At 41.5% G+C, this 22,821-nt stretch overlaps 1 long non-coding RNA gene across 1 annotated transcript; it reads left to right on the top strand.

Moving 5' to 3' along the window:
- Positions 1-177: 177 nt before the first annotated feature.
- Positions 178-12,109, top strand: LOC140649315 (uncharacterized). Its single transcript, XR_012041570.1, has 4 exons — positions 178-290; positions 3,089-3,156; positions 8,116-8,247; positions 11,993-12,109. It is a non-coding gene; the product is annotated as an uncharacterized lncRNA (long non-coding RNA).
- The last annotated feature ends 10,712 nt before the right edge of the window (positions 12,110-22,821 follow it).

The raw sequence follows: 22,821 nt of genomic DNA, 5'->3' as shown, positions 1-22,821 counted from the left end.
CTAGTGATGTGGCTATAGTCCCTGTAGCTTCTCTCCTTTCTCCATCCCTGGGTAAATCTGTACCTGCCCTTCCTGGGGCTCTGTTTTCCTATATTTTTCTACATAACCTATGTCATTGCCTTCCAGAGAGAAGGCAAAATCTAGTTTGTGATTTTTTTCCCATCCTCAGTTACTGCTGCTAGATGTCTTCTCTGACCTCTGTCTTCTCCGACCTCTGTCTTCTCCAGGAAAACTTCTCAACTGCTTTTGCATCCTGAACATCTTCAACAGCATCAACACCTACTAGCAAGGTGGTATCTCAGGAACATATTGCCAGAATTATACCCCCCTCCCCAAGACAATTAGTCTTAGCAGTACTTAAAGATTGGTATGTAAATTGCATTTCTCTGGAGCCTTGAACTTAGTAAAATAGACATTTGCTGCAGGCAGCTGCAGTACAAGTCAAACCAATTTATTTAGTGTAGATTAATAATTTGATACAGTTACTTTCCAAGGACACTTACTAGGGTTATTTTTGAATGTTCAGTCGTTTCACAGCCTTATATGTACTGTATGATGAATGTAGCTGGATTTATACTTTCAAGTCGGCTTTGTTTCATTTCAACTCCTTTTTCCAAGCAGATACTCTTACAAAGATGAGCAGAGGTCAAATCATCAGCTGTTGGCTGTAACGCTGTCCCCTTTCTGCTAGTTCAGTGAGCTCAAATCCCATAAATCTCCTTGATCTTGAAATACACAAAAGCAGACTGAAAGCTAAAAGAAAAACCTGAGCATTTAGCTGTCTTGGAAATGTCTTTCCAAATATATATATTCTGCATGATTTATCTTGCAAAGCTTGTTAAACAGATCTGTTCCGTACCGGGCACCTTTTGTCTGGTGGTTTAAGTAAAGAGACATTGATTCCACTGAGAGAAAATAGTAAGTAAAGGCTACCAATAAAATAGCTGACCGTATATCTGCATTTCTTCAGGAATACGGGCATATATATCTGAATTTATATAATTGCGGAAAAGGTACTCATGTTTCAACGAAAGTCTGGCTACTCCTTCATCACATAAACATCCTATATTTATCATTTGCCATGTCAATGAATGGTTGCTTGTTGATGAGGATATGTCTTTGCAGCAGGTACTAAGTGAGATCTGTCAATAGGTTAGGCCAGATAATCTGGGGCTGTAACTGTCTGAGTCAATAATATTGGGCCCTGTTAGCCTTATCTGGCCATACGGTGTATGCTGGTCGTGTTAAGGAAGCTCCTTATTTGTCAGCGCTTGTGTTTGCAGTTTGTCCCCTCCTCCGCCTCGCGCACGGCATGGGGAGCAGCACAGAAATGCGGCCTCGCCAGGCCCACAGCCTGGATCCCGCGAGCCACTGGCAAGATCCACCTTATCTCTCTGCTTTTTCTTTCATGAAGACTCTGCCACGTTCTTTCAGAAAGGCTCTTCAGACACAGAGGAGAGCTGGCTCCTGGCTGGACGAGTTGTCCCAGCAGTGGCAGCTGGCTCGGAGTGACTGGATGTATGCCCGTCACATTAATTAAGAGATCGGTGCTGTCACTGGTTGATGGGTATGTGTCAGGTTGCTTGACGGAGAGGACCAGATGCCGTGCGCAGATGCTACATGAACGTTCTGTCACAAGACAGGGGATGGGCCACGTTTGTGGGCCCTCCATTGGAAGCATTCCTGTCCAGCATGAGCATGGGGCCTCCTTTCCATGGATGCTCTGCAGAGGAGGATTTCAGATGTCTCCAGCACTGTCTTAACTTTTTCTGCATTAACTCAGAAGCAAAACTCATTCCCTTGATCAATGCTGAAAGCAGAGTGCACCCATCTATCTCCTCTTTCTTTCTCCTATTTCTGTTTTCCTATTGATCTCTGCTACCACAAGAAAGTCTGAGAGATGTGGGTATGATATTATGAAGCTGGAAGATACAGTGACATTTCTTCATCCCTGAAGGCATTCTCAGCAATCTGCAAATGTTAAAAAAGAATGACACCTTCCAAAATCATTTGATGTTTCAGTTCAGGTTATGACATATACAGTAAAGGTATAAGGCTAATCATGATGTGTTTTCAGGATGACTCAATACCCAGGAATTCCTGTGAAAGACGTGGCGGATATGGGAGGTTTATAGTAGGAAAGGTGACCTGCTGGAGGGGAAGACCAAAAGACAAAGGGTCCCAGCAAGAGGGAAGGAAAGAAAATAAGGATGATAATGCTGAGGCAGAGTGAAGGTCTCTCTTGCCTACATACCCTCTGTTGAGGGCTAGTAGCAGAAGCTTAGAGGAAAAGCCTAACGAGACCGTGCCGTCATGCTACTACTGTTAGCCCCCAGCTTTGAGTTCTCATCTGCTTGGGAACTTTCAGAGACAGACGTAACTACATCTCTCTGTCTAATGGCCTTGGTAGGCTTTATTTCCAATCATTTCTCTAATGGCTTTTTGAGCAGGCTTGTACTTTCGGCTTTCTCAACAGCCTTCGCAGCATGCTATGGCAATGAATTCCACAACTTAAGAACAGCTTGTAAAGTATTTCCTTTGTTTTTAACCTGCCACCTGATCATTACATTTGATGTCCCTCAGTTCTTGCACTGTGAGAAACAGTTAATAATTATTGCCCGTTCATCTTCTCTGTGGTGTTCATGATTTTTTATATATATATAAAATTTATATTTTATTTTTTATGATTTTATATTCTTTTGTACCTTTTCTAGTTTTACCATATCCTTTTACAGATTGATTAATCAAAACTGCATGAAGTTTTCAAGGTGTGAGCACATTGCAGACTTTGGCAATGACCTATTGAAGTTTTCTATTCTATTTTCTACTCCTTTCTTACTAGTTTTTAGCCTTCTATTTTCCTTTTTCATGGATGCTGAATATTGAACTGATGTTTTTGGGAATTATCCAGAAAAAAATCCAATTTCTCTTTCATGAATAATAGTTGCTGATTGGAACATAATGAGATGCAGAACTTCAGAACTGAGGTGTTTTAATCTAGTGTAAAAATAGAGACAAAAGTGTGGAAAAGACAACAAGGATGCATAAATTCATATGAAGATAAATGATACAGACTTTTTTTCCTCAGCCCATCTTCAGAAAGAACAGGTAGCTGGATGAGAGGAAGCTACAGAGAAACAAGTTACAGTGTGAGAGGTAAGAGATGACCAAGATGTGGACCACACAATCTGGTCCACATATTTCATATTTGGATGAAGTAGACATTATCAATGAGGAATAACAGCATTTAGGGTAATTCCTGATGAGGACAGAAAATAATCAAAGATGCCACAATTGTGAAAATGATGGCGTTTCAGTGGAGACAGGAGGAGATGGAAAGATGGGAGAAGAAAAGATGTAGCTATTCAGCACACAACTGCACCAGGGACTGCTTGTCAGAGGGGCCCAGGTGCAGCCTAGGAAGACAAAGGAAGCAAGGGGTGAATGTCAGCAGCTGGTGAGATAAACAGCCTCATTTGAATTACCGCACTGCTGCCTGCACTAAGCACACGGCAGCACTAACGATAAATGCAAAACTGGAAGACTAGTCCCAAGTTCCCTTTCTGTTATATTTTTTAAATTGTGAAAAGATGAAATGAATGAATGAAAAGCATTATTTTGATTACAATTTTCCATGCGTTTAGTGACAGCAAGGTTCTGTACATGTAATATATCGGCTCTGTTTAATGAATTACATATGAATTTACAGCCACTGTTGCCTTAAGAGACTTCCAGCAGTTTTGTCTTAGAATATTTCATGTGAAAATTCACGTGCTCCAAGCATTATTACTCTTTATTGCACCTAGGGGATTATGGTGCACATGTGTTAGTTTTATACTATCTGAATAGTTTAATCATTTCAGTTCCTTGCAAGGAGATGACCATCAGTCAAAGTGATTTTTATACTTCTCTGCTGACCCCATGATTGCTAAATTAACCTGTTTTTCTCCTGATTACTCTAGTAAAAAATGTTACTTACTAGACTAGGAGCAGGATGGAGACCAGACAGCTTCTCCCTGCTAGTCATCAGACTTAAAAAGCATATTAAAAGCAGACTTAGATGCAGGAAAGAAGCCAGCACTGAAGAAATCCAGGTAGTAATAGCATCTTTGGAAACTGGTTTATTCTGTCCCTTTATATAAACAGGTCAGGGTGGAAAGAGGCAGCTTCTTCCAAACAAAAGCAAACCCCACGCTGTTATCCAGAAATGATGCAGAATTCAGCAGGTTTCCCGAGGGTTTGGAGAGTATCTGACTTGTCCCACTACTTCACTAGAGGTCTCGCAGAGATAATGAACGGCCCGTATAGTCCTCTGGTGGTGTCCCCCGGGCACCAGAGACATAAAGTCTTAGAAGAGGAAAACCTATTGTGCCTTGCTGGCAATTTCCCCTCTTTCTGGTGAGGACAACAAAGACAACTTGGTGCATCTTGTTGTCCCTAAGCATTGAGAAACACTAGCACTGCACCAGTGTAGCAGTCCATGTGGCTGGCCGTGGCTGGGAGCTTCTCCTCAGGCTTCGGCAGAGCTCCACTTGGGATGGGTGGACTGGGCTGGTGTGTGCTCAGCTCTGCCAGTGCTGAGGCCACCCAGTCCACCCAAAAGAGATGTTGGGTACAGGCTAAAGCATCCAGAAAGCCTGGGTATTTCTGCTTCCTGTTCGCAGTGCCCTGTCACCCTGCCAGAGGGGGCATCTTCAGGCCAACATGTATATATACGTCTGTGCTGGATGAGACTGATCTGGAAACCAGGCTAACCTCCATGTTTAATTGATGTTGTAGACAAACTTTGTGATACCTTGGAGCACTAATCACATGCACAATATTATGAATGGCAGTGAAACAGCAGAGAAAATCTGCCTCCATCTTCTCCAGTGCCTGGGGTCAGACTCTGTGTCCAGAACAAGAAGCTGTTGCCTCTTACAGAAGCTCCACTACACGAGCAGAGACCCTAGAGAAATTATGAAGTCTCTTGGGCCTCCATGAATTGGAGTGCATAAAATAAAATGCTAGGGAAAGTCTGAAGTTCAAGGCTTTCTTTTCCTCAAGACAGCTCTGTTTCCACTTCACTTGTTATTTGATTCATGCCTTGACTACTTTTAAAATCACCTCTTGCACAGCAACCTCTTCTCATATTCTGATTTCAGTCATCCTCTAAGGTAACTAAAAGCTAGTGGCTGATGGTTCAGGAACTCACAACCCTAATTGCTGTCCCTAATAGAGAGGAATTTGCCTTTTTTTTTCCACATGGATGCACTTGGAAATCACAGCACACTTACATAAAACAGTTATTACGTCCAAAAGAGTGGATCTCTCAAGAAGTCATGTCAAAGACTTAATCAGTGTGAGAAATCACATCATCTTGAATTGTTCTTCAGTGTGGCAGAAGTCTCTTCTAGACCAACCCAGGAAAAAATGTCAAATCAGACAAGAGTTGTATTGATTTTATTTGGCACACTGACAGCTCTGACTTCATGTACGGAATTTAATAGCTATTTACTTCGCAGATCCAAAAGGAATGGGCCAAATGATCACCAATGTTAGTCCACTGAAGTAAATGGAATTAAACCAAGGTGAATCATCTGTGACAGTCTAACAGAATTCATTAATTTCAAATATTTTTCTCATCCATTTTGTTGCAATGATCAATATACTGTGGACAGCCTTTTTGGATTTTAGGGGACGGGATGAAGTCTGGAGAAACTTTGAGCAGTGATTCCAGGTGATGGTGTAGAAATGAATACAAACATTTCTGGCCTCTGAAACCAGGAGTCTTATTAAGCTTATATGGCTGAACAAAGGGATCAAAAGAGCATCAAGGCAAGAATTATAGTCTGGACAATGTAGGGCAGAGTTAGAGAAGCAGTCTGCCCTGGGATTGTAATTGCTAACCAATAGGTCCCTGGGATTACAAATGCTACCTGAGGTGTCTCATCTGGTGCAAGTCCTGGAGAATGGGTGCCAAAGGCTTCCAGGCAGCCTCCGTATTCTGCACCAGCCCGGTGATGCTGGCAACCTGCTGCCCAACAGCAAAGCCAAAAAGGCAAGGTTTGCAACTCGAAGGAAAAGCTACAGACTCTTTGTCCAGGTGTCCGCATGCTCAGAGGGACAGGATCAAGTGCAGAGTCAGCTGTGTAATGTGGGACTTGTCCTATCTTAGTCTCCTTGCTGTACCCAAAAAGGAAGAGGTGATCCACTCCAGAAACAGACAGGCCCTTCTTAACCTGCTAAGTCTTACCTGAAAAATGGCAAGAACTGTCTTAGAGCAGGAGAGACTCAAACAGGCAGCTGAGCTGAGACAGCCTGCATTTACTACACTGTCTTCAGTCTGAAACAGAACTGCTCCCAGAGATTTTACACATTCTGTCCTAAGGAAAAAGCATATTCTCCTTGCTCTTTGTAAAGAACTGTAAGAGTTTAAAGCTCTACATTTGACTTATATCACTATCTACCCTTTGTTTCCCCTCTTAACTCTCAGAAATACCTGTAAATAAGTTCAGAATACCACGAGGAGACTCCTGCAGGAGCTGGGTCAGATCATTAATGAATGCTCAGAAACACCCACCCCCATTTCTTTGCATTACTTTCCTTGCTCTGTCCCCACTCCTTCTTGTCTCCCTCACTGCCACCCCATGCCCTTGCTTCTTAGCTGTTGGTAGAAGCGCAGAGCAGGCGGGCAGGAGCTGCCTGAGCAGCATGGGAAGGGAGGCAAAGCTCGGGTCCTCAGGCTTGCTGGCTGTGCTGACAGGCTGAGTTATTTTTCAGACACAGAGACACACAGGCAAGAACTGGTGGCTCAGGAGAGCGATGGTGCTTGACAACTGTTTCTAATGTCCTAGATATTGCTAGGGCTCAGGAGGAGGACTCTGCTCCTTTCATGTAAGACATTGGTAAACAGCCTTGGCTTGTAAAAGGAGGAGGAAGGGGACAGCGGGAAGGGGATATGACGTGCCAGCCCCTGCTTGCTCCCTCCCAGTAAGGGTAGCATACGCTCCTCTGTTGTACCCTTTGGTCTACACGTCTGTAGGATTTCACTGCTCCCCGGAAAGCAGCCTGGCCAAACTGCGAGCACACGGCTTCGGGGCACAGCAGCGCCCTGGAGACCCCCAGCTCACCCCAGTCAGCCCTGTCCCTTCTGCTGATCTGAAGAAGAGATGCTGAGAGCCAACCAGTCACTAATTAGCACTTGGCTAAAATGCCTCTGTACTGAGCAGCCACCCTGCTCTCAGTGGGCACAATTACGCCGGCAGTGCAGATACGGCCACAGGATCGGGCACTCCTTTCACCACCCCACTGCTCACTTCTGCTTTCCCCCTGCTTGCTGGCCTGGTCACGGGCACTCTCGCCTTGCCTTGCCGTGCCACTCGAGGTGAAGCTACAGGCAGCCATGCAGCTGTATTTTGGCTACCATGGAATAAGAGCAGCAACTCGGCAAGCTGTTTGAGAGTTGGGCTGCAGACCCAGCCACTAGCAGGTGGGATCCAGTACTCCATTTAGCCAATATCTCAGGTACATGATGTTCACACACACCATCCAGGTTTACGCAGCACCTCCCTGGCTCAGCCAAGACCACGGTCCTGCAGCGCCGTGTAATGCGCTGCTGGGCACAGCGAGGATCGCTCCCTTCCCAACAAGTATGACACTGAAAAGCAGGCTGAGGGTGGTACCGGTGTCCTGGGGAGCACTGCTCATGGCTCTGAACTCCCCATGCACACACGCTCCCTCATCATTGGAGGTCCACCTAACCAGAGATGGTGCCCAGGATGAGAGGCAGGTGGAAGAGATAATTATGGAGTGACTGGCCTGCTGAAAATATTCTCCCAACCACTATCAGTCTGCTTCACCAAGCATAATATTGATGTCCTATTTATGCATATACATATATAAAAGACTGTGCCTAATCTACGTTCTCTATCTGTGTTTGTGGTGGGTTTGGTGCCACTCAGATCACCTTGGTCTCACAGATGCAGCACCTCCAGCCTTCTCAAGGGAGCAAAGGTTTAGCTGCAAAGTGCACGTGATGTGTTCATTTTTCTTCTTCTTCTTTCACATGCCTCTTAATGGTAATTTGGTTTGAGACTTTTAAAATGGGCAGGATGCACCATTGTTTCTTTGCAGAACGTGAGAAGGAGGGAGACCTTTGGAAGGAGTAGGAAGGTTGTCGTAGATCAAAATCTTCCAGCTGCTCTCCTGGGAAGGCACCACTCCTTCTGCTGGGTCTGTGGAGCTGCAAGAGCACCGGGCATACAAGTAAGAATAAATAACATACAATAATTACTCGCGATTACTTTCAGTATTCATTTGTTTGCATAGTATAAACTAAACTCTCAACTGTCATCAGACAGTGGGCAGAGTGTTATTGAAAAATGTTGGAAACACAGCTAGCTGAAAAAACATCTATATACCCATTTCCCCTAAAAATGTGATCTCCCCACTAAAAATGTCACAGAAATATGCCTATTTCTTTCACATGTTCAATAGGGAACAGTCATAAATACCTTGGTTTTGTCTTGTCTTGATAATTTCATTCAGATTGCATTGTTTTAATTCACCTGATTTTGACTCATATTAAAATATTACTACTATGCTACATAGAATGTTATATTTATCAGTACATGTACTAAATGTATTTATATTTTATGTTTCAACATTACTGAAGTGTTTCAGTAGAATCAGAATAAAGTATTTAACATCTAAATTCATCTAAATTCTGAATTTAAGTTTTTATTATTTTAATTAAATTTCATTTTTATACAAAATACAACCTCTTTTTACAACTTTGTATTACCTGCCAAAAGAGATTGAAGCTCTGGCCAATTTTTATCATGCTTCCTTTCCATGGATGTTGGGAACTTTCTGAAAAACTGGTTCCTCTGAATAGAATTCTTTACATTTAGGACCCTCATCTGCTGAGGAGCCTCTGCCTGTGGCAGAGAGGCCCCTTTTAGGCTGAAGCCTTATAATAACAAAAGCTGTTAGCATTTCTTTTTAATTTGTTGATTGATTACTGATCTCTTTGACTTGTATGTCTGTCATTTTGGAGTCTGGGCTCAGACACATCTAATAATAAAGAGAAGTATAATCCCATACACCTACAGCTATCTCTCCCTCTTCAACATTGGTGATGTTTTCCACATTCTGAAAGTTATCATATGCCACACAAGAAAATATCAGATTTCCAGTCCTTGGACCCCCCTAACCTTCCCAGCTAGTCCAGTTATTTTTAAAATGACTTCCACTTCTATTCAATTTCAGATTTGACTTCAACTAGACCCTTTTTTCCTCTTCTTTTCTATGCCTATAATTGAAAATCAGAAATCCTCACTTCTTTGCTCAACTCCAAGACAGCATGAATGCTGAAGCCCAAAAAAATGGAAATTGAACTGTGAAGAAATTTCTGTATATGGTCACCTTATTTAACAGGCATTCAGCTTTTTAATAATCCATCATGTGATTAGAGAATTAAAGAGCAAGGAAAATCTGAAAAAGCAAACAAGAATTAGAGAGACCAATTACCAAAATGAAACAGACTAATGCACCCTAAGATGAACGATGCTTACTTAAAAATGATATTTTATTGAATCAGGCATAACTTGACCTATATTGGAAACAGAAGGAATTATAGTGATTATGCTGGGATAATGCCAGAAAGCAGCTTGGCTGTGTTATTAAGCTTGAATGAATCAGCTTCCACTATAAAATGCATCGCTAAACAGACAAGGACAGTAACAAATTATAGAAAGGGAAGTGAGGGAGTCGAGAGGCCATTTTGTCACTGCATTGTCAGTGTGCAAGCATTGATCATCCATCTTGCTGAGGACAGTCCAGGGAGGTGGGGAAATACCTGTACTCTCAGTAAACCAAATCAAGCCTTGGCACAAGGCCACTGTGGAAGGATCATATCCGATCGTATTGAAACCTAGGTAGCAGCTTGCCGATCAATACGTTTAACAGACTACTGGGGCTGGACTGAGGTCCTTCAGGAAGAGACAGGTCCTTTTCACCTGCAGGGACGGTCTCGTGTTGGGTCTATTTGCCATCTTTCTGTTTTTAACAAGGCAAACAGCTGAACGCAGGCAGTTTGTTAAAGATGCTGAGAATACAAATATAACACAAAATGTAGTAGCATAAGGTGCCAGGGTGAAAAGGGCAATTACAAATGGAGATGAATTCACCTTTCTTACCTCTGTGATGCTAGTGGAGTTGCTCAGTTGTGACTAAAGTTAGTTTTTAAGCCAAGAGAAATGACTACTGCCTTGTGGGTCATAGCAGGAATATATATGTGACTGTCATATATGCCTGTCATATACATGTCTGTATTTTAAAGTTAGTATTCTCAGGACCAAGAGATGCTAAACCAATAAACCACAATGGAAGAACACACTCCAGGCCACCTTTTGCTTCTAGAAGACAGATGCATATAGATGGATACAGCCAAACTATGATAACTAGTTCTCTGGGGGGTTTAACGTGCCAATGTGCATGAGGGGGTGGAAATGACCTGATGCTACCCTGGAACAGAAGATGGTTGAACGACACAAACTGATACTCTTAATTGCCAAGATGAGGATGGGCGTCACCATAAAAAGTAACTTGTTATTAATGGGTTATATTTAGTCAGTGAGAGGTCTTTTGGAGGTACTATACAGTATGGCCACAGATACTAATATTTAATAGCAGACACTAGTCTTGAAGCTCTCAGCTGCAGAAATTTCCATGGTGCTAATTTTTGCTGGAGGGTTGAGAACAGCCTATAGAATTCACACTGGAATTTTTAGACCTTTATTGTGTTTTTATAAGCTACAGGCCCATTCCCTTCTGTTAGAGAATCTCTCATGGGCTCGATTCACCATCTGTAATTTCCTTATGGTGCTGAACTTTAAGACATTGGTTTCTTTCACAACTTAATCAGGCTCTTTTGGAAAAAATAAAGGTACAAATGGATATATTAGTCAGTGTTTTGAAACTGTTGTTTCTGGCTAACTTGTGTACTAGATGTAGATAGATTCGCCCAGACTTTTCTTAGGAAAAACAAAGCAAATAAAAAAATTTCATTTTTCTATAGACCAAGAGGTGAAAGCCAGGGATTTGTGGCATTTTTTAGTAAATCAAGAAAGAAACTTAATTTGTGTCAATATTTTTTTGTTTCAAAAACTTTGAAATATTTCCACCCAATTTTGACAATTATCTTACTCAAACCACGGACTGTCTTTCAACATAGGGAAACCCTCTAAACACAATGGAAAGATGCTGAAATTAGAAAATAAGTTATGCTGAAACTTTTTAAAATCACTTTCAAAAATTTTTTATCATAAAAAAAATGTCAGAATTGGCACTTTCCTGCAAACAGTTTCAGCTTGAATGAATACGCATTATTCCATATGAAACCTGCTTGCTGAAAACTACCTGGATGGTCCAAAGCTCCATTCACAGGGCCAAATGCATCACAGCTGTCATTCACTGTAACTCCTTGGTGGAAAAGAGGGGTATTATCTTTCACCAAGAGAAAATTTGGCCTGAGAATTCTTTAGGAGAGTTTACTTCCACATAGTCCCTTTCCTAAATGCATACATTTTGACTGTTAAAAAACTCTCTAAGAAGCTCCATTATATGTTAGAAAAATATTTTTCATATTTAATTCAGGCAATCACAATTTTGATCAACTAATTTGGGAGGGGGGGGTTGAAATCTGATTTCTCAGTCTCAGCTCAATTTGACTTTTTGTTTTTAAGCTTAAACAGAATTTCTTTGGCCATGTGAGTCCTTCAGCTATATGTAATTTAAAAGAAATCAATTTAGAAATTAGATGCATGAATTACTCAGCAGTGGATAGAAAAGAACTTGCTTTTTTGTACTTGGTTGAGTTCAAATATCTCTTTTAAGAGCTAAAGCACTAAATCTACTTGGCGGGGAATTATATCAGCTTTTCGAAAACACCAGTCATTTTCAGCGGAAACATTCCTATTCATGAAGAGCTGTTTGTTTATGGGTTTAGGTTGATCCAAATTTGGACTGATCATGCATGCTGCTCTGTGAAATGCTAGATGTGATGGAGATTCCCTCTTTTGATGCAAAATGCCCCTGGGTTCAGAGCTGCATGAAGGAAGACGAATGGTAAGGAACCCACCTCTGGAGGAGAGGGGAGGGAGGCAGTCAGGAATCACAACTAGAGCTGGTCCTCCACTGACTCCAGCACATCCAGGATCCCATCCTTGTTTGTAACACCGGGAAAGCAGCATGATTCTTCTGTTCCTCGGGTAAGTGCTGAGGTTAGGTTATGAACATTAATAAACATTTAGAGTTCACCCAGTGGAGGGACTGCTATAGCTCAATGTTTTATAAAAAACCTCCAGATTAAGGCTGCTGCAAGGTAACAGAATATTCATCAAGGGCAGTATTTAAAGAAAAACAATTCATTAATATTTTTGATCTCAAAATCAAGAAGAAAATTACTTTCATCTAGCAGTTTGGAGGGTTTTACAGGGAGCATTTTTGTCAGATCTGGAAGTAGAACACTTGAAACTCACTAACCAGAACTTTTCCTGTATTGACTTTTTTGTTGATCTCCCGGAGAGGTACACATGTTGCATACTATAAAGTATTAAGTCAAAGCCGCAATGGAAGTGGTAGTCTGTGATACTCACTAGTGCATTGTTCAGGGATGTGTGGGAAAGAGTGCTGGCCATATCCCGTAAGCAAACGGACCAGTGTTGTCCTTGGGTTACAATGAAATTAATTTTATCAGCTGCAGATGTGGCCCACTGTTTTGAATCACATGCTAAGAAAGAGAGTGAGCTCTGTGTTTCCGATTGCTTACCCTTAATGTTCCTTATCATTTGCTGTACTTTGCTGCCCTGTCTATACCCAAAATACGTGTTAAATCACCAAAGTCGTTCAGTATAGAGTAAGCAAAAAAAGATGTCCTTCAGTCAGCTTAAGATTAGAAATCTCTTCCTCCCTTCAAGATGCAACGCAGAGGCAAAGCTGGTTTCACCTCGGTTTGATGTTAGGCATATCTGACGTCTCTGTCAAAAGCACCTGTCGTATTGCATTACTTTTGCCTAAACTTTGCTCCTTCAGCTCCTCCCTTAACTCTGCATGTTTAAGGACAACATGGAGGAAAAACTCAGTTTACTAGGTTTTTTAAAATTCTTTGCTTCTAAGCCATTTTGAGGACTGTAAGTTGGGGAAGGAAACCGATCATGCTGAGCCATAGATCTGTGTTTTTTCATTTGGAGAACCAAGAAAAGATATTCACACCAGAAGCCTCTCTGAAAAAACACCCCTGCAAGAAGTGTTTGGCATCTGTCTGAAAAGATACCGACATGGTGAATGGATGAAAGGCATTACAGCACAAGGTGCACACCAGATGCATTCGCATTGCGTAACTTGGAGCTGTTTGTAAAGAATTTCCTGCATGACAGAGATAGTGCTGGAAAATGTTAGGAGCAGTGTCACGTTTGTCTCCTGCACACACAGGCAGCTTAGACATTCCTGCTGCAAGCAAGGATTCGGAGATCGCTGTTGCTCCCCATCAGTCTGCTGACCTAATATGACTTATGCTTGGGATCAGCTCAAGCACAGTAAAGAGCCAGCACCCTCCTGTAATGGCCATGCATGGGCAATACAGCGCTCGATCTAGCCCACAGCCCCTCTTAGGGGAATGGTAGTTTGGGGAATGGCTGACAATATGTGTGCAGAGCTTGTTGGCGGAGCTGTTACTCCCAATGGCAGTGGTGAGCCCAAAGTCTTCCCTGGCAAGCTTGCTAGTGAAAATTGGGCAAGGCACTTCCAAAAGAAATGTTGGTGAGTTGTGTTCCTGGGTGCACAGAGAAGGCTGGGTCCAGCAGCCAGTTCTGTGCCAGTGGCAGAGCGAGCTCCTAAAGAGTAAAAGGCCCTCCCAAAGGGCCCTCTGCCAGCCTCAGTGACAGCCAGGGACCTCTTCAGGGTGCTGTTGTAGCTCTCAGCCTTTTCCTCCCCTTCTGCTCCACATGAACGTGTCCCAGAGCATCTGACCGAGCAGCAGCGCTTTCCTCCCTGGAGTCAGATGATTACAGTTTCCACCCCTCAGTGGCCTCCATGGGGGTAGGAGCATACCTACATTTTCAACAGATACCAGAAAAATGCATGAGAAATGTTCCATGAGAAGAGTTCAGAATTCACTTATTTGTATATAGAGACTGAAATTCTGCATGAGTGATAACTACCAAAATCTGGATGCTTTTTTACCTTTGTTACGCAGATAACATTTGCTCCTACTTCCTTGTACTCTTAGGAGATGTTGCTGCAGAAATATTAATATCGAAGATAAATACTATGGTAAAAATGATGGATATTTCTGAGTGCAGCAACTAAGGTGGGGACAAAGTGGCTTTTACAACCTTATTCCACTGTTTCGCTGTTGCTGAAGTGGCCATGGGTGAGGTCAGTCCCCCACATAACTCAGAGCAGCTCATGGGCTGCCCTACCTTTCCCCTTCTTATTATCGTCCCAGTTCTCCCATGGGTACCACTCCTTCACCGGCTGACCCCAGCAGAGGCACCCCCAGCTGACGGCAACTCCCTGGCCATCACGAGGGGAATGGCACGGCTGCCTCCTGCCCGCTCGCACCGGTGCAAGGCCCTGGCTGGGCTGTGGTGGCTGCAGCCCCCAGGATGCCATTACTGGCCTGTCTGTCGTGTTGCTATTAGTATGACTGAGAGGAACGACTCTAGCCAGGAAAAGGCATTAGCAGGGGTCATTAATGACGGGTTCTGAGTATTCTTAGAAAGTCGCAGCATTAGTGGGATGACTTGAAATATTTATTAACGTGGGGAATTATGTCAGTTTGCAGATTTCTCTCATTACCCTACCTTTTTTTTTTTTTTTAGCTTGTTGCAAGGCTACCAAGCGGGCCTGTGAGGAATCCAGCAGCAGTCTTCTTCAATCATGGAAAGTGCTTTTAGAAAACATTATGGTAATGCTCAGCACTAAATGCTGTTTATCCCTGAAAAAAGGAAAACTCACTGTGAAGACAACAAGAAAGTAGCACAGAGGGAAGAGTGTTCACTATAGGAAAAGCGCTTCTTCACACCATCTGCAAATGTTTTTTGAATGCAAAATCAAGATGGCTTCAAGCAAAAAAATTCAGGTGGTGAACAGTCCCCAGGCTTGAATGCAGGTAATGGCCTAGTCAAATGAGAAGGCAAAATCATTGTTTTCATCAGCACATTTCATTTTGCTCACCAGGGATGTTTCAAAAAAAAGCAGGCAAGCATGGTTAAGGAACAGACATTTGGGGCAAATATTGAGCTAGTTTTTAAAATTAATATCTAATATTCATTTGGAGGTCCTTTGTAGGTGCTGATGAGTCTGGATGCTAAAAAATTTGAATCCTCTCTTTAGAGATAGTTTGCTGACATTCAAATGTCCTTCCTAACTACTTTCTTTTGCATCATTTGGAGTCATGACATCCTCTGCAGATGCTACTGATGCCTGCCTACAACCATAGGCTGGAAGAGTAGAGAAAATGTACCAAATTAAGTTAGAGGAGGGGCTTTCAACCTATGTTCTCAAGGCCCATATAGAATCTGACTCACGTAGGAGAACTGCTACCAGAAAAATCCTCTTTGAAACTTATACCCATTAGCATCTCCACCTGAGCACAAGTGCCCACTCAAAGTGAGTCTGAGCATTGATGAGTGAGCAGCAGTGGAGAGGTTGTTAGAGTTACCTGATGAAAGGAAAATGATGATAGCCTTCAAATTTGTGAGAAGAATTTAGGTGATTGGCATAAATAGGCAAAAGAGCATTTGTAATTTGTGTATGATGCCAGGCAGAAATTGCTGTGTGGGTGTGTAGCTGTGCATATGTTTGTTGTGGTTGACTTAGCTTAAGTCAATAATTCTGCTGAGATAAGTACCTGAAATGCCAGAGGCAAATCAATGAAAGAAAAGGCAGGTATCTAAACTTCTCTGGAATCTAAAAAAAAGCCAGTGTAATACCTGCACAGTTACAATCTGAAAGAAATTGGCAGCTAGTTCTGAGCAGAATTTGACTTACACTGAAAAACTATCAAAAGATAAGAATTTACTACACGAGAAAAATGATCAAAGGATTTTGATGTTATTGTTGTTTTTAGCAATCAGCATAATGATTAATCATTTTGCTTCCCTGAATCTAAAAAACCCAAGGGTGATAGGGAACGAGTAGAATACGAATAATCGTATAAGCGTGGACTTTAGAAATTTTGTGTTAAACCTGCCACATCCATTCTTTTGTCAATGGAAGAACACATTGAAGAAGGAAGCACAGTATGTAACTAATCATTTTTTAAATGCAAATGAAAGAACACAGAACCTATATTGACCATTTGAGTTATTAAGGGAACTCTGCAGGGCTCAAAGTCAGAGGGAAAATCCAGACTCAGGATTATACCATGCAAATCTGATACTACCTGGCAGTTTCCCACTAATGCAAGGGAAAGCATTTCATTATTGATAAGCAGAATGCATTCTGTGTTAGTAGCTGAAGTCAGCATAAGGGCTAAATTAACAGGCAAGTTTACCATGCATACCCCAAAATTGGGCTGAAAACAATCAAAGGTGACTTTAAAATCTTCATTTCAGACACTGTTTAGAAATCTGGATATGCAACTTCCAAATGTCTTGGTCAGCTGTCCCCTTCTGTTAGAGAAGGGACAAAGGCAGCATTGATAAGATTTCTTCCCAAATTTATGTGTAATTATCTATGGAGGTGCAGAGGTTCCACGCTACTCTCATTCATTTAAGTAGGATTCCTCATGTGACTAAGCGCTCATCAGCAGGAATAAAGATTGATAAAGCCTGTCCCAGAAAGATCTTCATTATATTGCCAGATGTATTTTCTTCTTGTATAGTTTATTAAAAATAGAATATATCTGAAATTGGAGCATTGTTGCCTAGATTTAATCAGATATATATGTAATAAGGTAAGTACATGTCTGTGGACTGGCAGAATATCACTATGGGAAGCAAAATTTCTAGAGAAATTATTCCTCTGTATAAATGCAAAATTAATTTCTTTGGTTTTGTCATCATTATTATTATTACTATTACTATTGTTGTTGTTAATGAAAATGCTCTCCAGAAAGGCTCTTGCTGGAGTATTCATGCACAAGGAAACTACTACACTTTTAACCTTTTTTTTTTTTTAATGAAACTTTTTGTGGCGTTGTCCCACCACAAATTTTGATGTTTTACAATGTGTGAAGGAATTAAGGAGTTTCTTGATGCTAAACAAATTACTCATAGGGTACCTTCCTTTCAGATTAAAAAAGGAGGGCTGAGAGACAGCTCTGTGGCACATGCAGAGCACAAGTAAAGCTCACTACTTCTTTCAGGGAGCTCTGGAAATTGGCTGTTATGCTCCGTGCAGCTGGAAATGTGAGAGGTTTTTCCTTTCTTTGGTTAAAACATTATTTTTATTCCTTATGCCAAAAAGTTGTTTCAGAACTGCTGCTCTTGTTGTCCTTCTGCACAACATCCTGTGGCCATAGGAAGACCTCTGGGAACAACAGAGTACTCAACTGTCTAAATGGAGTGCAGTTGAAATTCATCTTAAAATGCCCGTAACTTTCACTGAAAAATGATGCCTTCCCCAGAATTTTAAAATGCTACAGAAAGCACATCAACTCCTCTGAAAAATAGTACATTTCCACCTTAAAGGGCTAGACAGCAAGAACAATCCATCCCCCAAATGAGTAATTTCTGAAGCCCTGGATTGCAGTAATGCCATTTGAGAACCTGTCAGCCATTGCAAAGATGAAGCTGGACCCTGACCAGTTTGGTTTTTATGCTGAGGAACATGTGCAGGTGCTGAAGAAGCTCTGTCTAAAGACAGCCACCGTCTGTCCTGCTTTCGATGGCCCCTGCGGCTTTCCACGCACATCTAGTGAGATGCCGGTGACACGGCAGGCGGTTCCCAGAGCTCCAGTAAGAGAGAAGGGACTTACAGCTGTGCTCATGAAATGAAACTGCAGCTGAGACAAAAGCAAAAGTGCAGTGAAAAATGAGGACAAGTTAGCCCTCAGAGACTAATTGGCACCACAGCCAACTTCATTCACTAACACATGGGCATAAACCCAAATTGCTTTCTCATCATGAAAATACTGAGGGTTTTTTAATGCTGTTCTTCTAGGCTTTCATCTCTTTTATTATTTTTCCCCTACAGTTTTATTCTCTCCTTCTGTCTGAACACTGATTTTCTTTTCCCCCTTTTCTCTCTTAGTTGTAGCATTTTTGCTTTTCTCTTCTTTTTCAAACACTTGAGCAGAGCTTCCCATTTAGTTTTCTCTGAAGCAAATCCAGTTCCTGTGCATAGATGCCACTTGGTGAACCAAAACAGGTATCACCAAACAAGTGATAAGTGGAGACAATCGCGGAATTCTCTTGAAAACCTCACTACTTGTCCGAATTGAAATGTTAATTTAGACACAGACAGTGAAGACAAATGCTAAGATTCATGGCCCTATGTGTCTAACTTTTCAAGCTAATAACCCTCTGGGAGTTCTCAATACTCTGAAAAGAAGACACACACACACACACACACACACACACACACAGTACTATCTCTGACATGGAAATTTTCTTTTTTCTTTGTTATCTGAAATTTAAATTAAAGTCATCCAAACTGAAAGAGTTTCTGGCTGCGTGTATGGCATAACAAAAGTCACCACTAGCACAGCCCAGCAACATATCATAAGGAACTCTGTCTTTTCATGCAGCAAAAACATTCTTTTGGTGATGGACCAGGTGCATTTCTGTGATGAAACATGAGAAGACTCTACAAAGAAATGCTAGCTCTTTTCCCTATAATTCTCTTGGTCACATAACAACACACATAGAAGGAATTTTCTGACATGTGGTTAAAGCCCTGTCTCAGTCAACTAAAACATATATTTTTTTAGTAAACTCAAGTTCCCTGTCAGACATTACTTTGCTTCAAATAGATCATGTGGTATTTTTGTTTTCTCGCCTTTTTAAAATATATATTAACACTGCAGAAGGAGCAGTTTGAGCGAATGGAAGTCTGGGGAATAACAATACATTTGATTAAATACCACAATTTTATTACTGAGAAGGACAATTCGGTAGCAGCAGGCTCCATGTGCCCTTACAAAGATGGACTGGGCATGCAGCACATCCAAGAAGCCAACACTGGGGAATGAAGAGACAACTCCAAATATTTTCCAAAACCAATTTTCAACCTCTCTCTCAAAATGATGTAACATTTATAAATCAGCTGGGTCAGAGGTAAGCAGTGGCATAAAGAGAAAACAGAGTAGGCTGAGTGAAAGAGCTCACCAACCAAAAATTGTGTGTCTTCAGTCATCAGTACAAGCCCATCGGAAATGGATTTGCTGGTGGGCTGGGAATGAGGTTTTTCCTCCTACCCACCCAGGCTTTGGCTTCTCTGCTGGCACCCTTCATCACTAACAGGCTGATGAGAAAACCAGCTTTGGGCTCTGACTCCTCAATATTTATGGTGGGACAAACAAACATACCCACCTCCACTATCTCTCTGAAGAGCTATTCCCCCTCTGAATTAATTGCCACCCAAAGAGGAACAATTTCTAATATGGCATTTTAGCACAAAGTGCGATCTGTACACACTCACAGGCTTGGTCATGAGAACTGGCCCAGGGATGGAGCAGACATCCAGAGGAAATTCTGTGTTGTCCCCATCTGAATGAGTAGCTCTTGCAAACAGAGATTCATACTGTACTCATATGGCTCACAAGATGCTAATAAGTCTTCAGCAACACAGCCGTGATCCGGATTTAAACTGACAGTCAAATAGGAATGAGACATACAGCCTCTCCCTCAAGTCATCTAATCCTTTTTCTGTGACATGATTTTAATATAATTCTTTGCATTCATATAGCATGGCTTAATCTGAATTAGCTTTCTGAGCAAGACCTGATATGGGCTGATCATTTAGCCTCTCCAACCTGTTTTCTCTCAGCCAGACCTCATTTTATGTCTCCTTAATATTTTCTCCAGCTGTTTTGTCATGACCTTCAGCAGCTCTAGCTCCCTCCGGCTGACCCAGATGCTTTGCTGCTGTAATCTGAATCCCCAGCTCTCAGAGGTCACCCCTGCTCCAGGGCTCCTTTCTAAGCTCTCAGTAAGCTCTTGCAGAAAGCTCTTAAAGGAATATAGTTATCATGACATGGAAAAGAAGGAGCTCTTGTCATTAAAATCTGCTTGTGACATAGGGGAAAGAGGATAGGAACAAACAGTCACTTTTCATAATGAAGGGAGATTACCACCAAGAATCCCAAAGGGTGTGTGCTGGGACTTGTGAAACAGTTACAGATGACAGGAAAAGGAGGTGCATGCATAGGTGACAAACTTTTTGTGATGATAAAAAATGATTTAGTAAAATCAGTTCTAAAGCTGGCTGCAAAAAGTGGCTGAGGGATGTCACAATGCTGAACAGCTGCAAGATAAAATGGCAGATGAAACATAAGGTTAAGATCATAGTATCACATACAGGAAAAACACTTCTAAGTATATGTAAAAGTGAATGGGCTCTAAATTAGCTACTGACATTGGAAAAAAATGGGAATCACAAATAGAAACCACCATTAATTAGATAAATACACTGTGTGCCCATATTTTTTCAGAGAAAAAAATATATATATTTTTTTTTTCCCCAGAAAAGGTATGGACAGAGGAAATAAGTCTGTTCAAAGCTGTAGAAATAGCTTAGAGCCTTTTAACTTGGAAAAGAGATGACTGAGGGAAAATATTATTAAGGTTTATGAAAAGATAATGGTTTGGAAAAGGACAACAGATCTTCACTGCTTCTCATAATGAAAGAATGAAAGAGCACCCAAACAAAATAGCAGGCAGCAAATATAAATAAAACAAAAAGAAGTGCTTTTTTGCATAGCAGGTAGTTAAACCATGGAGCTCTTTGCCGCTGGTGTTGAGGAGATTAAAGCATGAACGGGTTAAAAAACCTGCTAGACACATTTATTAATGCAGAAGTCCACCAAGGGTTATTTAACATATGCTCCAGTTAAGTCTTAGAAGCAAAGAAAACCTCCTGGTCCAAAAACCTCCAGCTGTTGATGACTCAACAGCTGAGGCATCGAGAAATAGAAGAAAGATTGTTTTACATTTGCTCTTTTTCTTACTTTCTTCTTCTAAGTATCTGCTATTGGCCAGTATCAGAGACACGATGCCGAGCTAGAGAGTTTTTGTTCTCACTCCACATGGGCATCCTCCTGCAATTAAGGAGAAAAGGCTATATAGAAACTGTTGGCCAAAAGCACCTTTATACATTGAATGAAGAGAAGTAAACACAATGTCCAGCTCAGGTACTTCCAGTATGCAGTCAATACAGCCTCCAAAGAGATTACACAGATGGCAAGGCAATGCTATTTGGAAGTGCAGAAAGTGCATTTCCAATGCAGAACCATCCAAGGAAAATTCTAGCCAAGGAAGAGTCTTGTTTAGATCTTGCGTTGCCCAGATATTTGGGTGCAGGGTTAACGTAAGCACCTGTGCGAGCCATCCTCTTCTGGGCAATTTTGTGAACAAGCTTCCACGATCAAATACTCTGCTGCATGAGGGAGGAGCTGATGATGATTTCATATGAGCTATAAATAAACTGAAGGACATTAAATAAACAGGTCACATGATGGATGTGATTGAGATTAGCTATTATGAGGAACTATAACAACTTCTCATGGAGGAAAAATAGAGTGCACACAATGATGATTTTGCTAATAGGCCAGGCTTTGTGTCAGGTGTAGAAAGCAGACAGCAACAGAAGGAAATATGAGCTACACGTATTTGTTGCCACGGGTATGCTCTGAACACAACAAGCCAAAACCACCATAAGAGACAGTCCAAAAGCTGTTTACATAACTACAGGGGGAAGAAAAAGGAAGCAAGAAATGATCCAAACAGGATGCTGCTTCAGGACATAAGGTGGGAAGTGTTAGTCACAGCATCAGGCATGCATGTCTTTCATCCAACAAGAGGAACTGTCTGTGTGAAGGCATTGGCTCTACTTTCCAAAGCTATCTGGTACAGCATGTTTTGAAAGGGTGCAGTGAAAGATTGTGAAATGAGACTTTGAATGGTGGGGTATGTCACCTCAGATGGAAAAGTTAATCTTCCCCTTTGCTACTGCATCGCAATGAACAATCTCTCTGAAGGACTGCAAACTCTGGAAATTACATCAACTACCCCCTTATGAAAACAACATTCAATTCACTTCCATCCACCCAAAGAGTTAAGAAGCCACAACTTTTTCTGGAAGCAATGCTACCAGAAGCTTGGAAATTGATGAGGTTTCTAAGCACCCAATAATACAAAAAATCTAAGAAAATGCAAAAGTAGGTGACATGTAAATACAGATAACTGAAGTAACAGATTAATGTTTTTAAGCCATCTATTTCACAAAGTTCAGTATCAAATCCAGATTTGAATGCAAGAGCTACAAAATTATTCCAAATCTGGCAACTCTTACCACTCCTATCAGTAACAGAAATTTCAGCTCAGGGTGTATTTATAGACCAGCATTCTGAATCCAGCTATGACTGACTGATTTTTCAGCTTTACTTAGCTGATTTGGTAGAACTGGCAATGGTATGTATACAAGCAAAGTTCCACCTCTGTATGTCATATTAAAAATGTGACTTAGACCAGGATATCAGAACTCAAAAAGGAAATGTTTTCTACATCCTACAAGGACAAACCTGATGTTTTTTGACTGCCAGTTGTTGCAGAATAATTCCTTGAGAATGCAAAAAGAAAGAGAGAAAGGTCATCACCTCTTCAGCTTCAG

This window comes from Ciconia boyciana, chromosome 3, assembly GCF_034638445.1.
Source record: "Ciconia boyciana chromosome 3, ASM3463844v1, whole genome shotgun sequence".
In the NCBI taxonomy this organism is placed as follows: domain Eukaryota; kingdom Metazoa; phylum Chordata; class Aves; order Ciconiiformes; family Ciconiidae; genus Ciconia; species Ciconia boyciana.
This window is presented reverse-complemented; position numbering and strand designations above follow the sequence as displayed.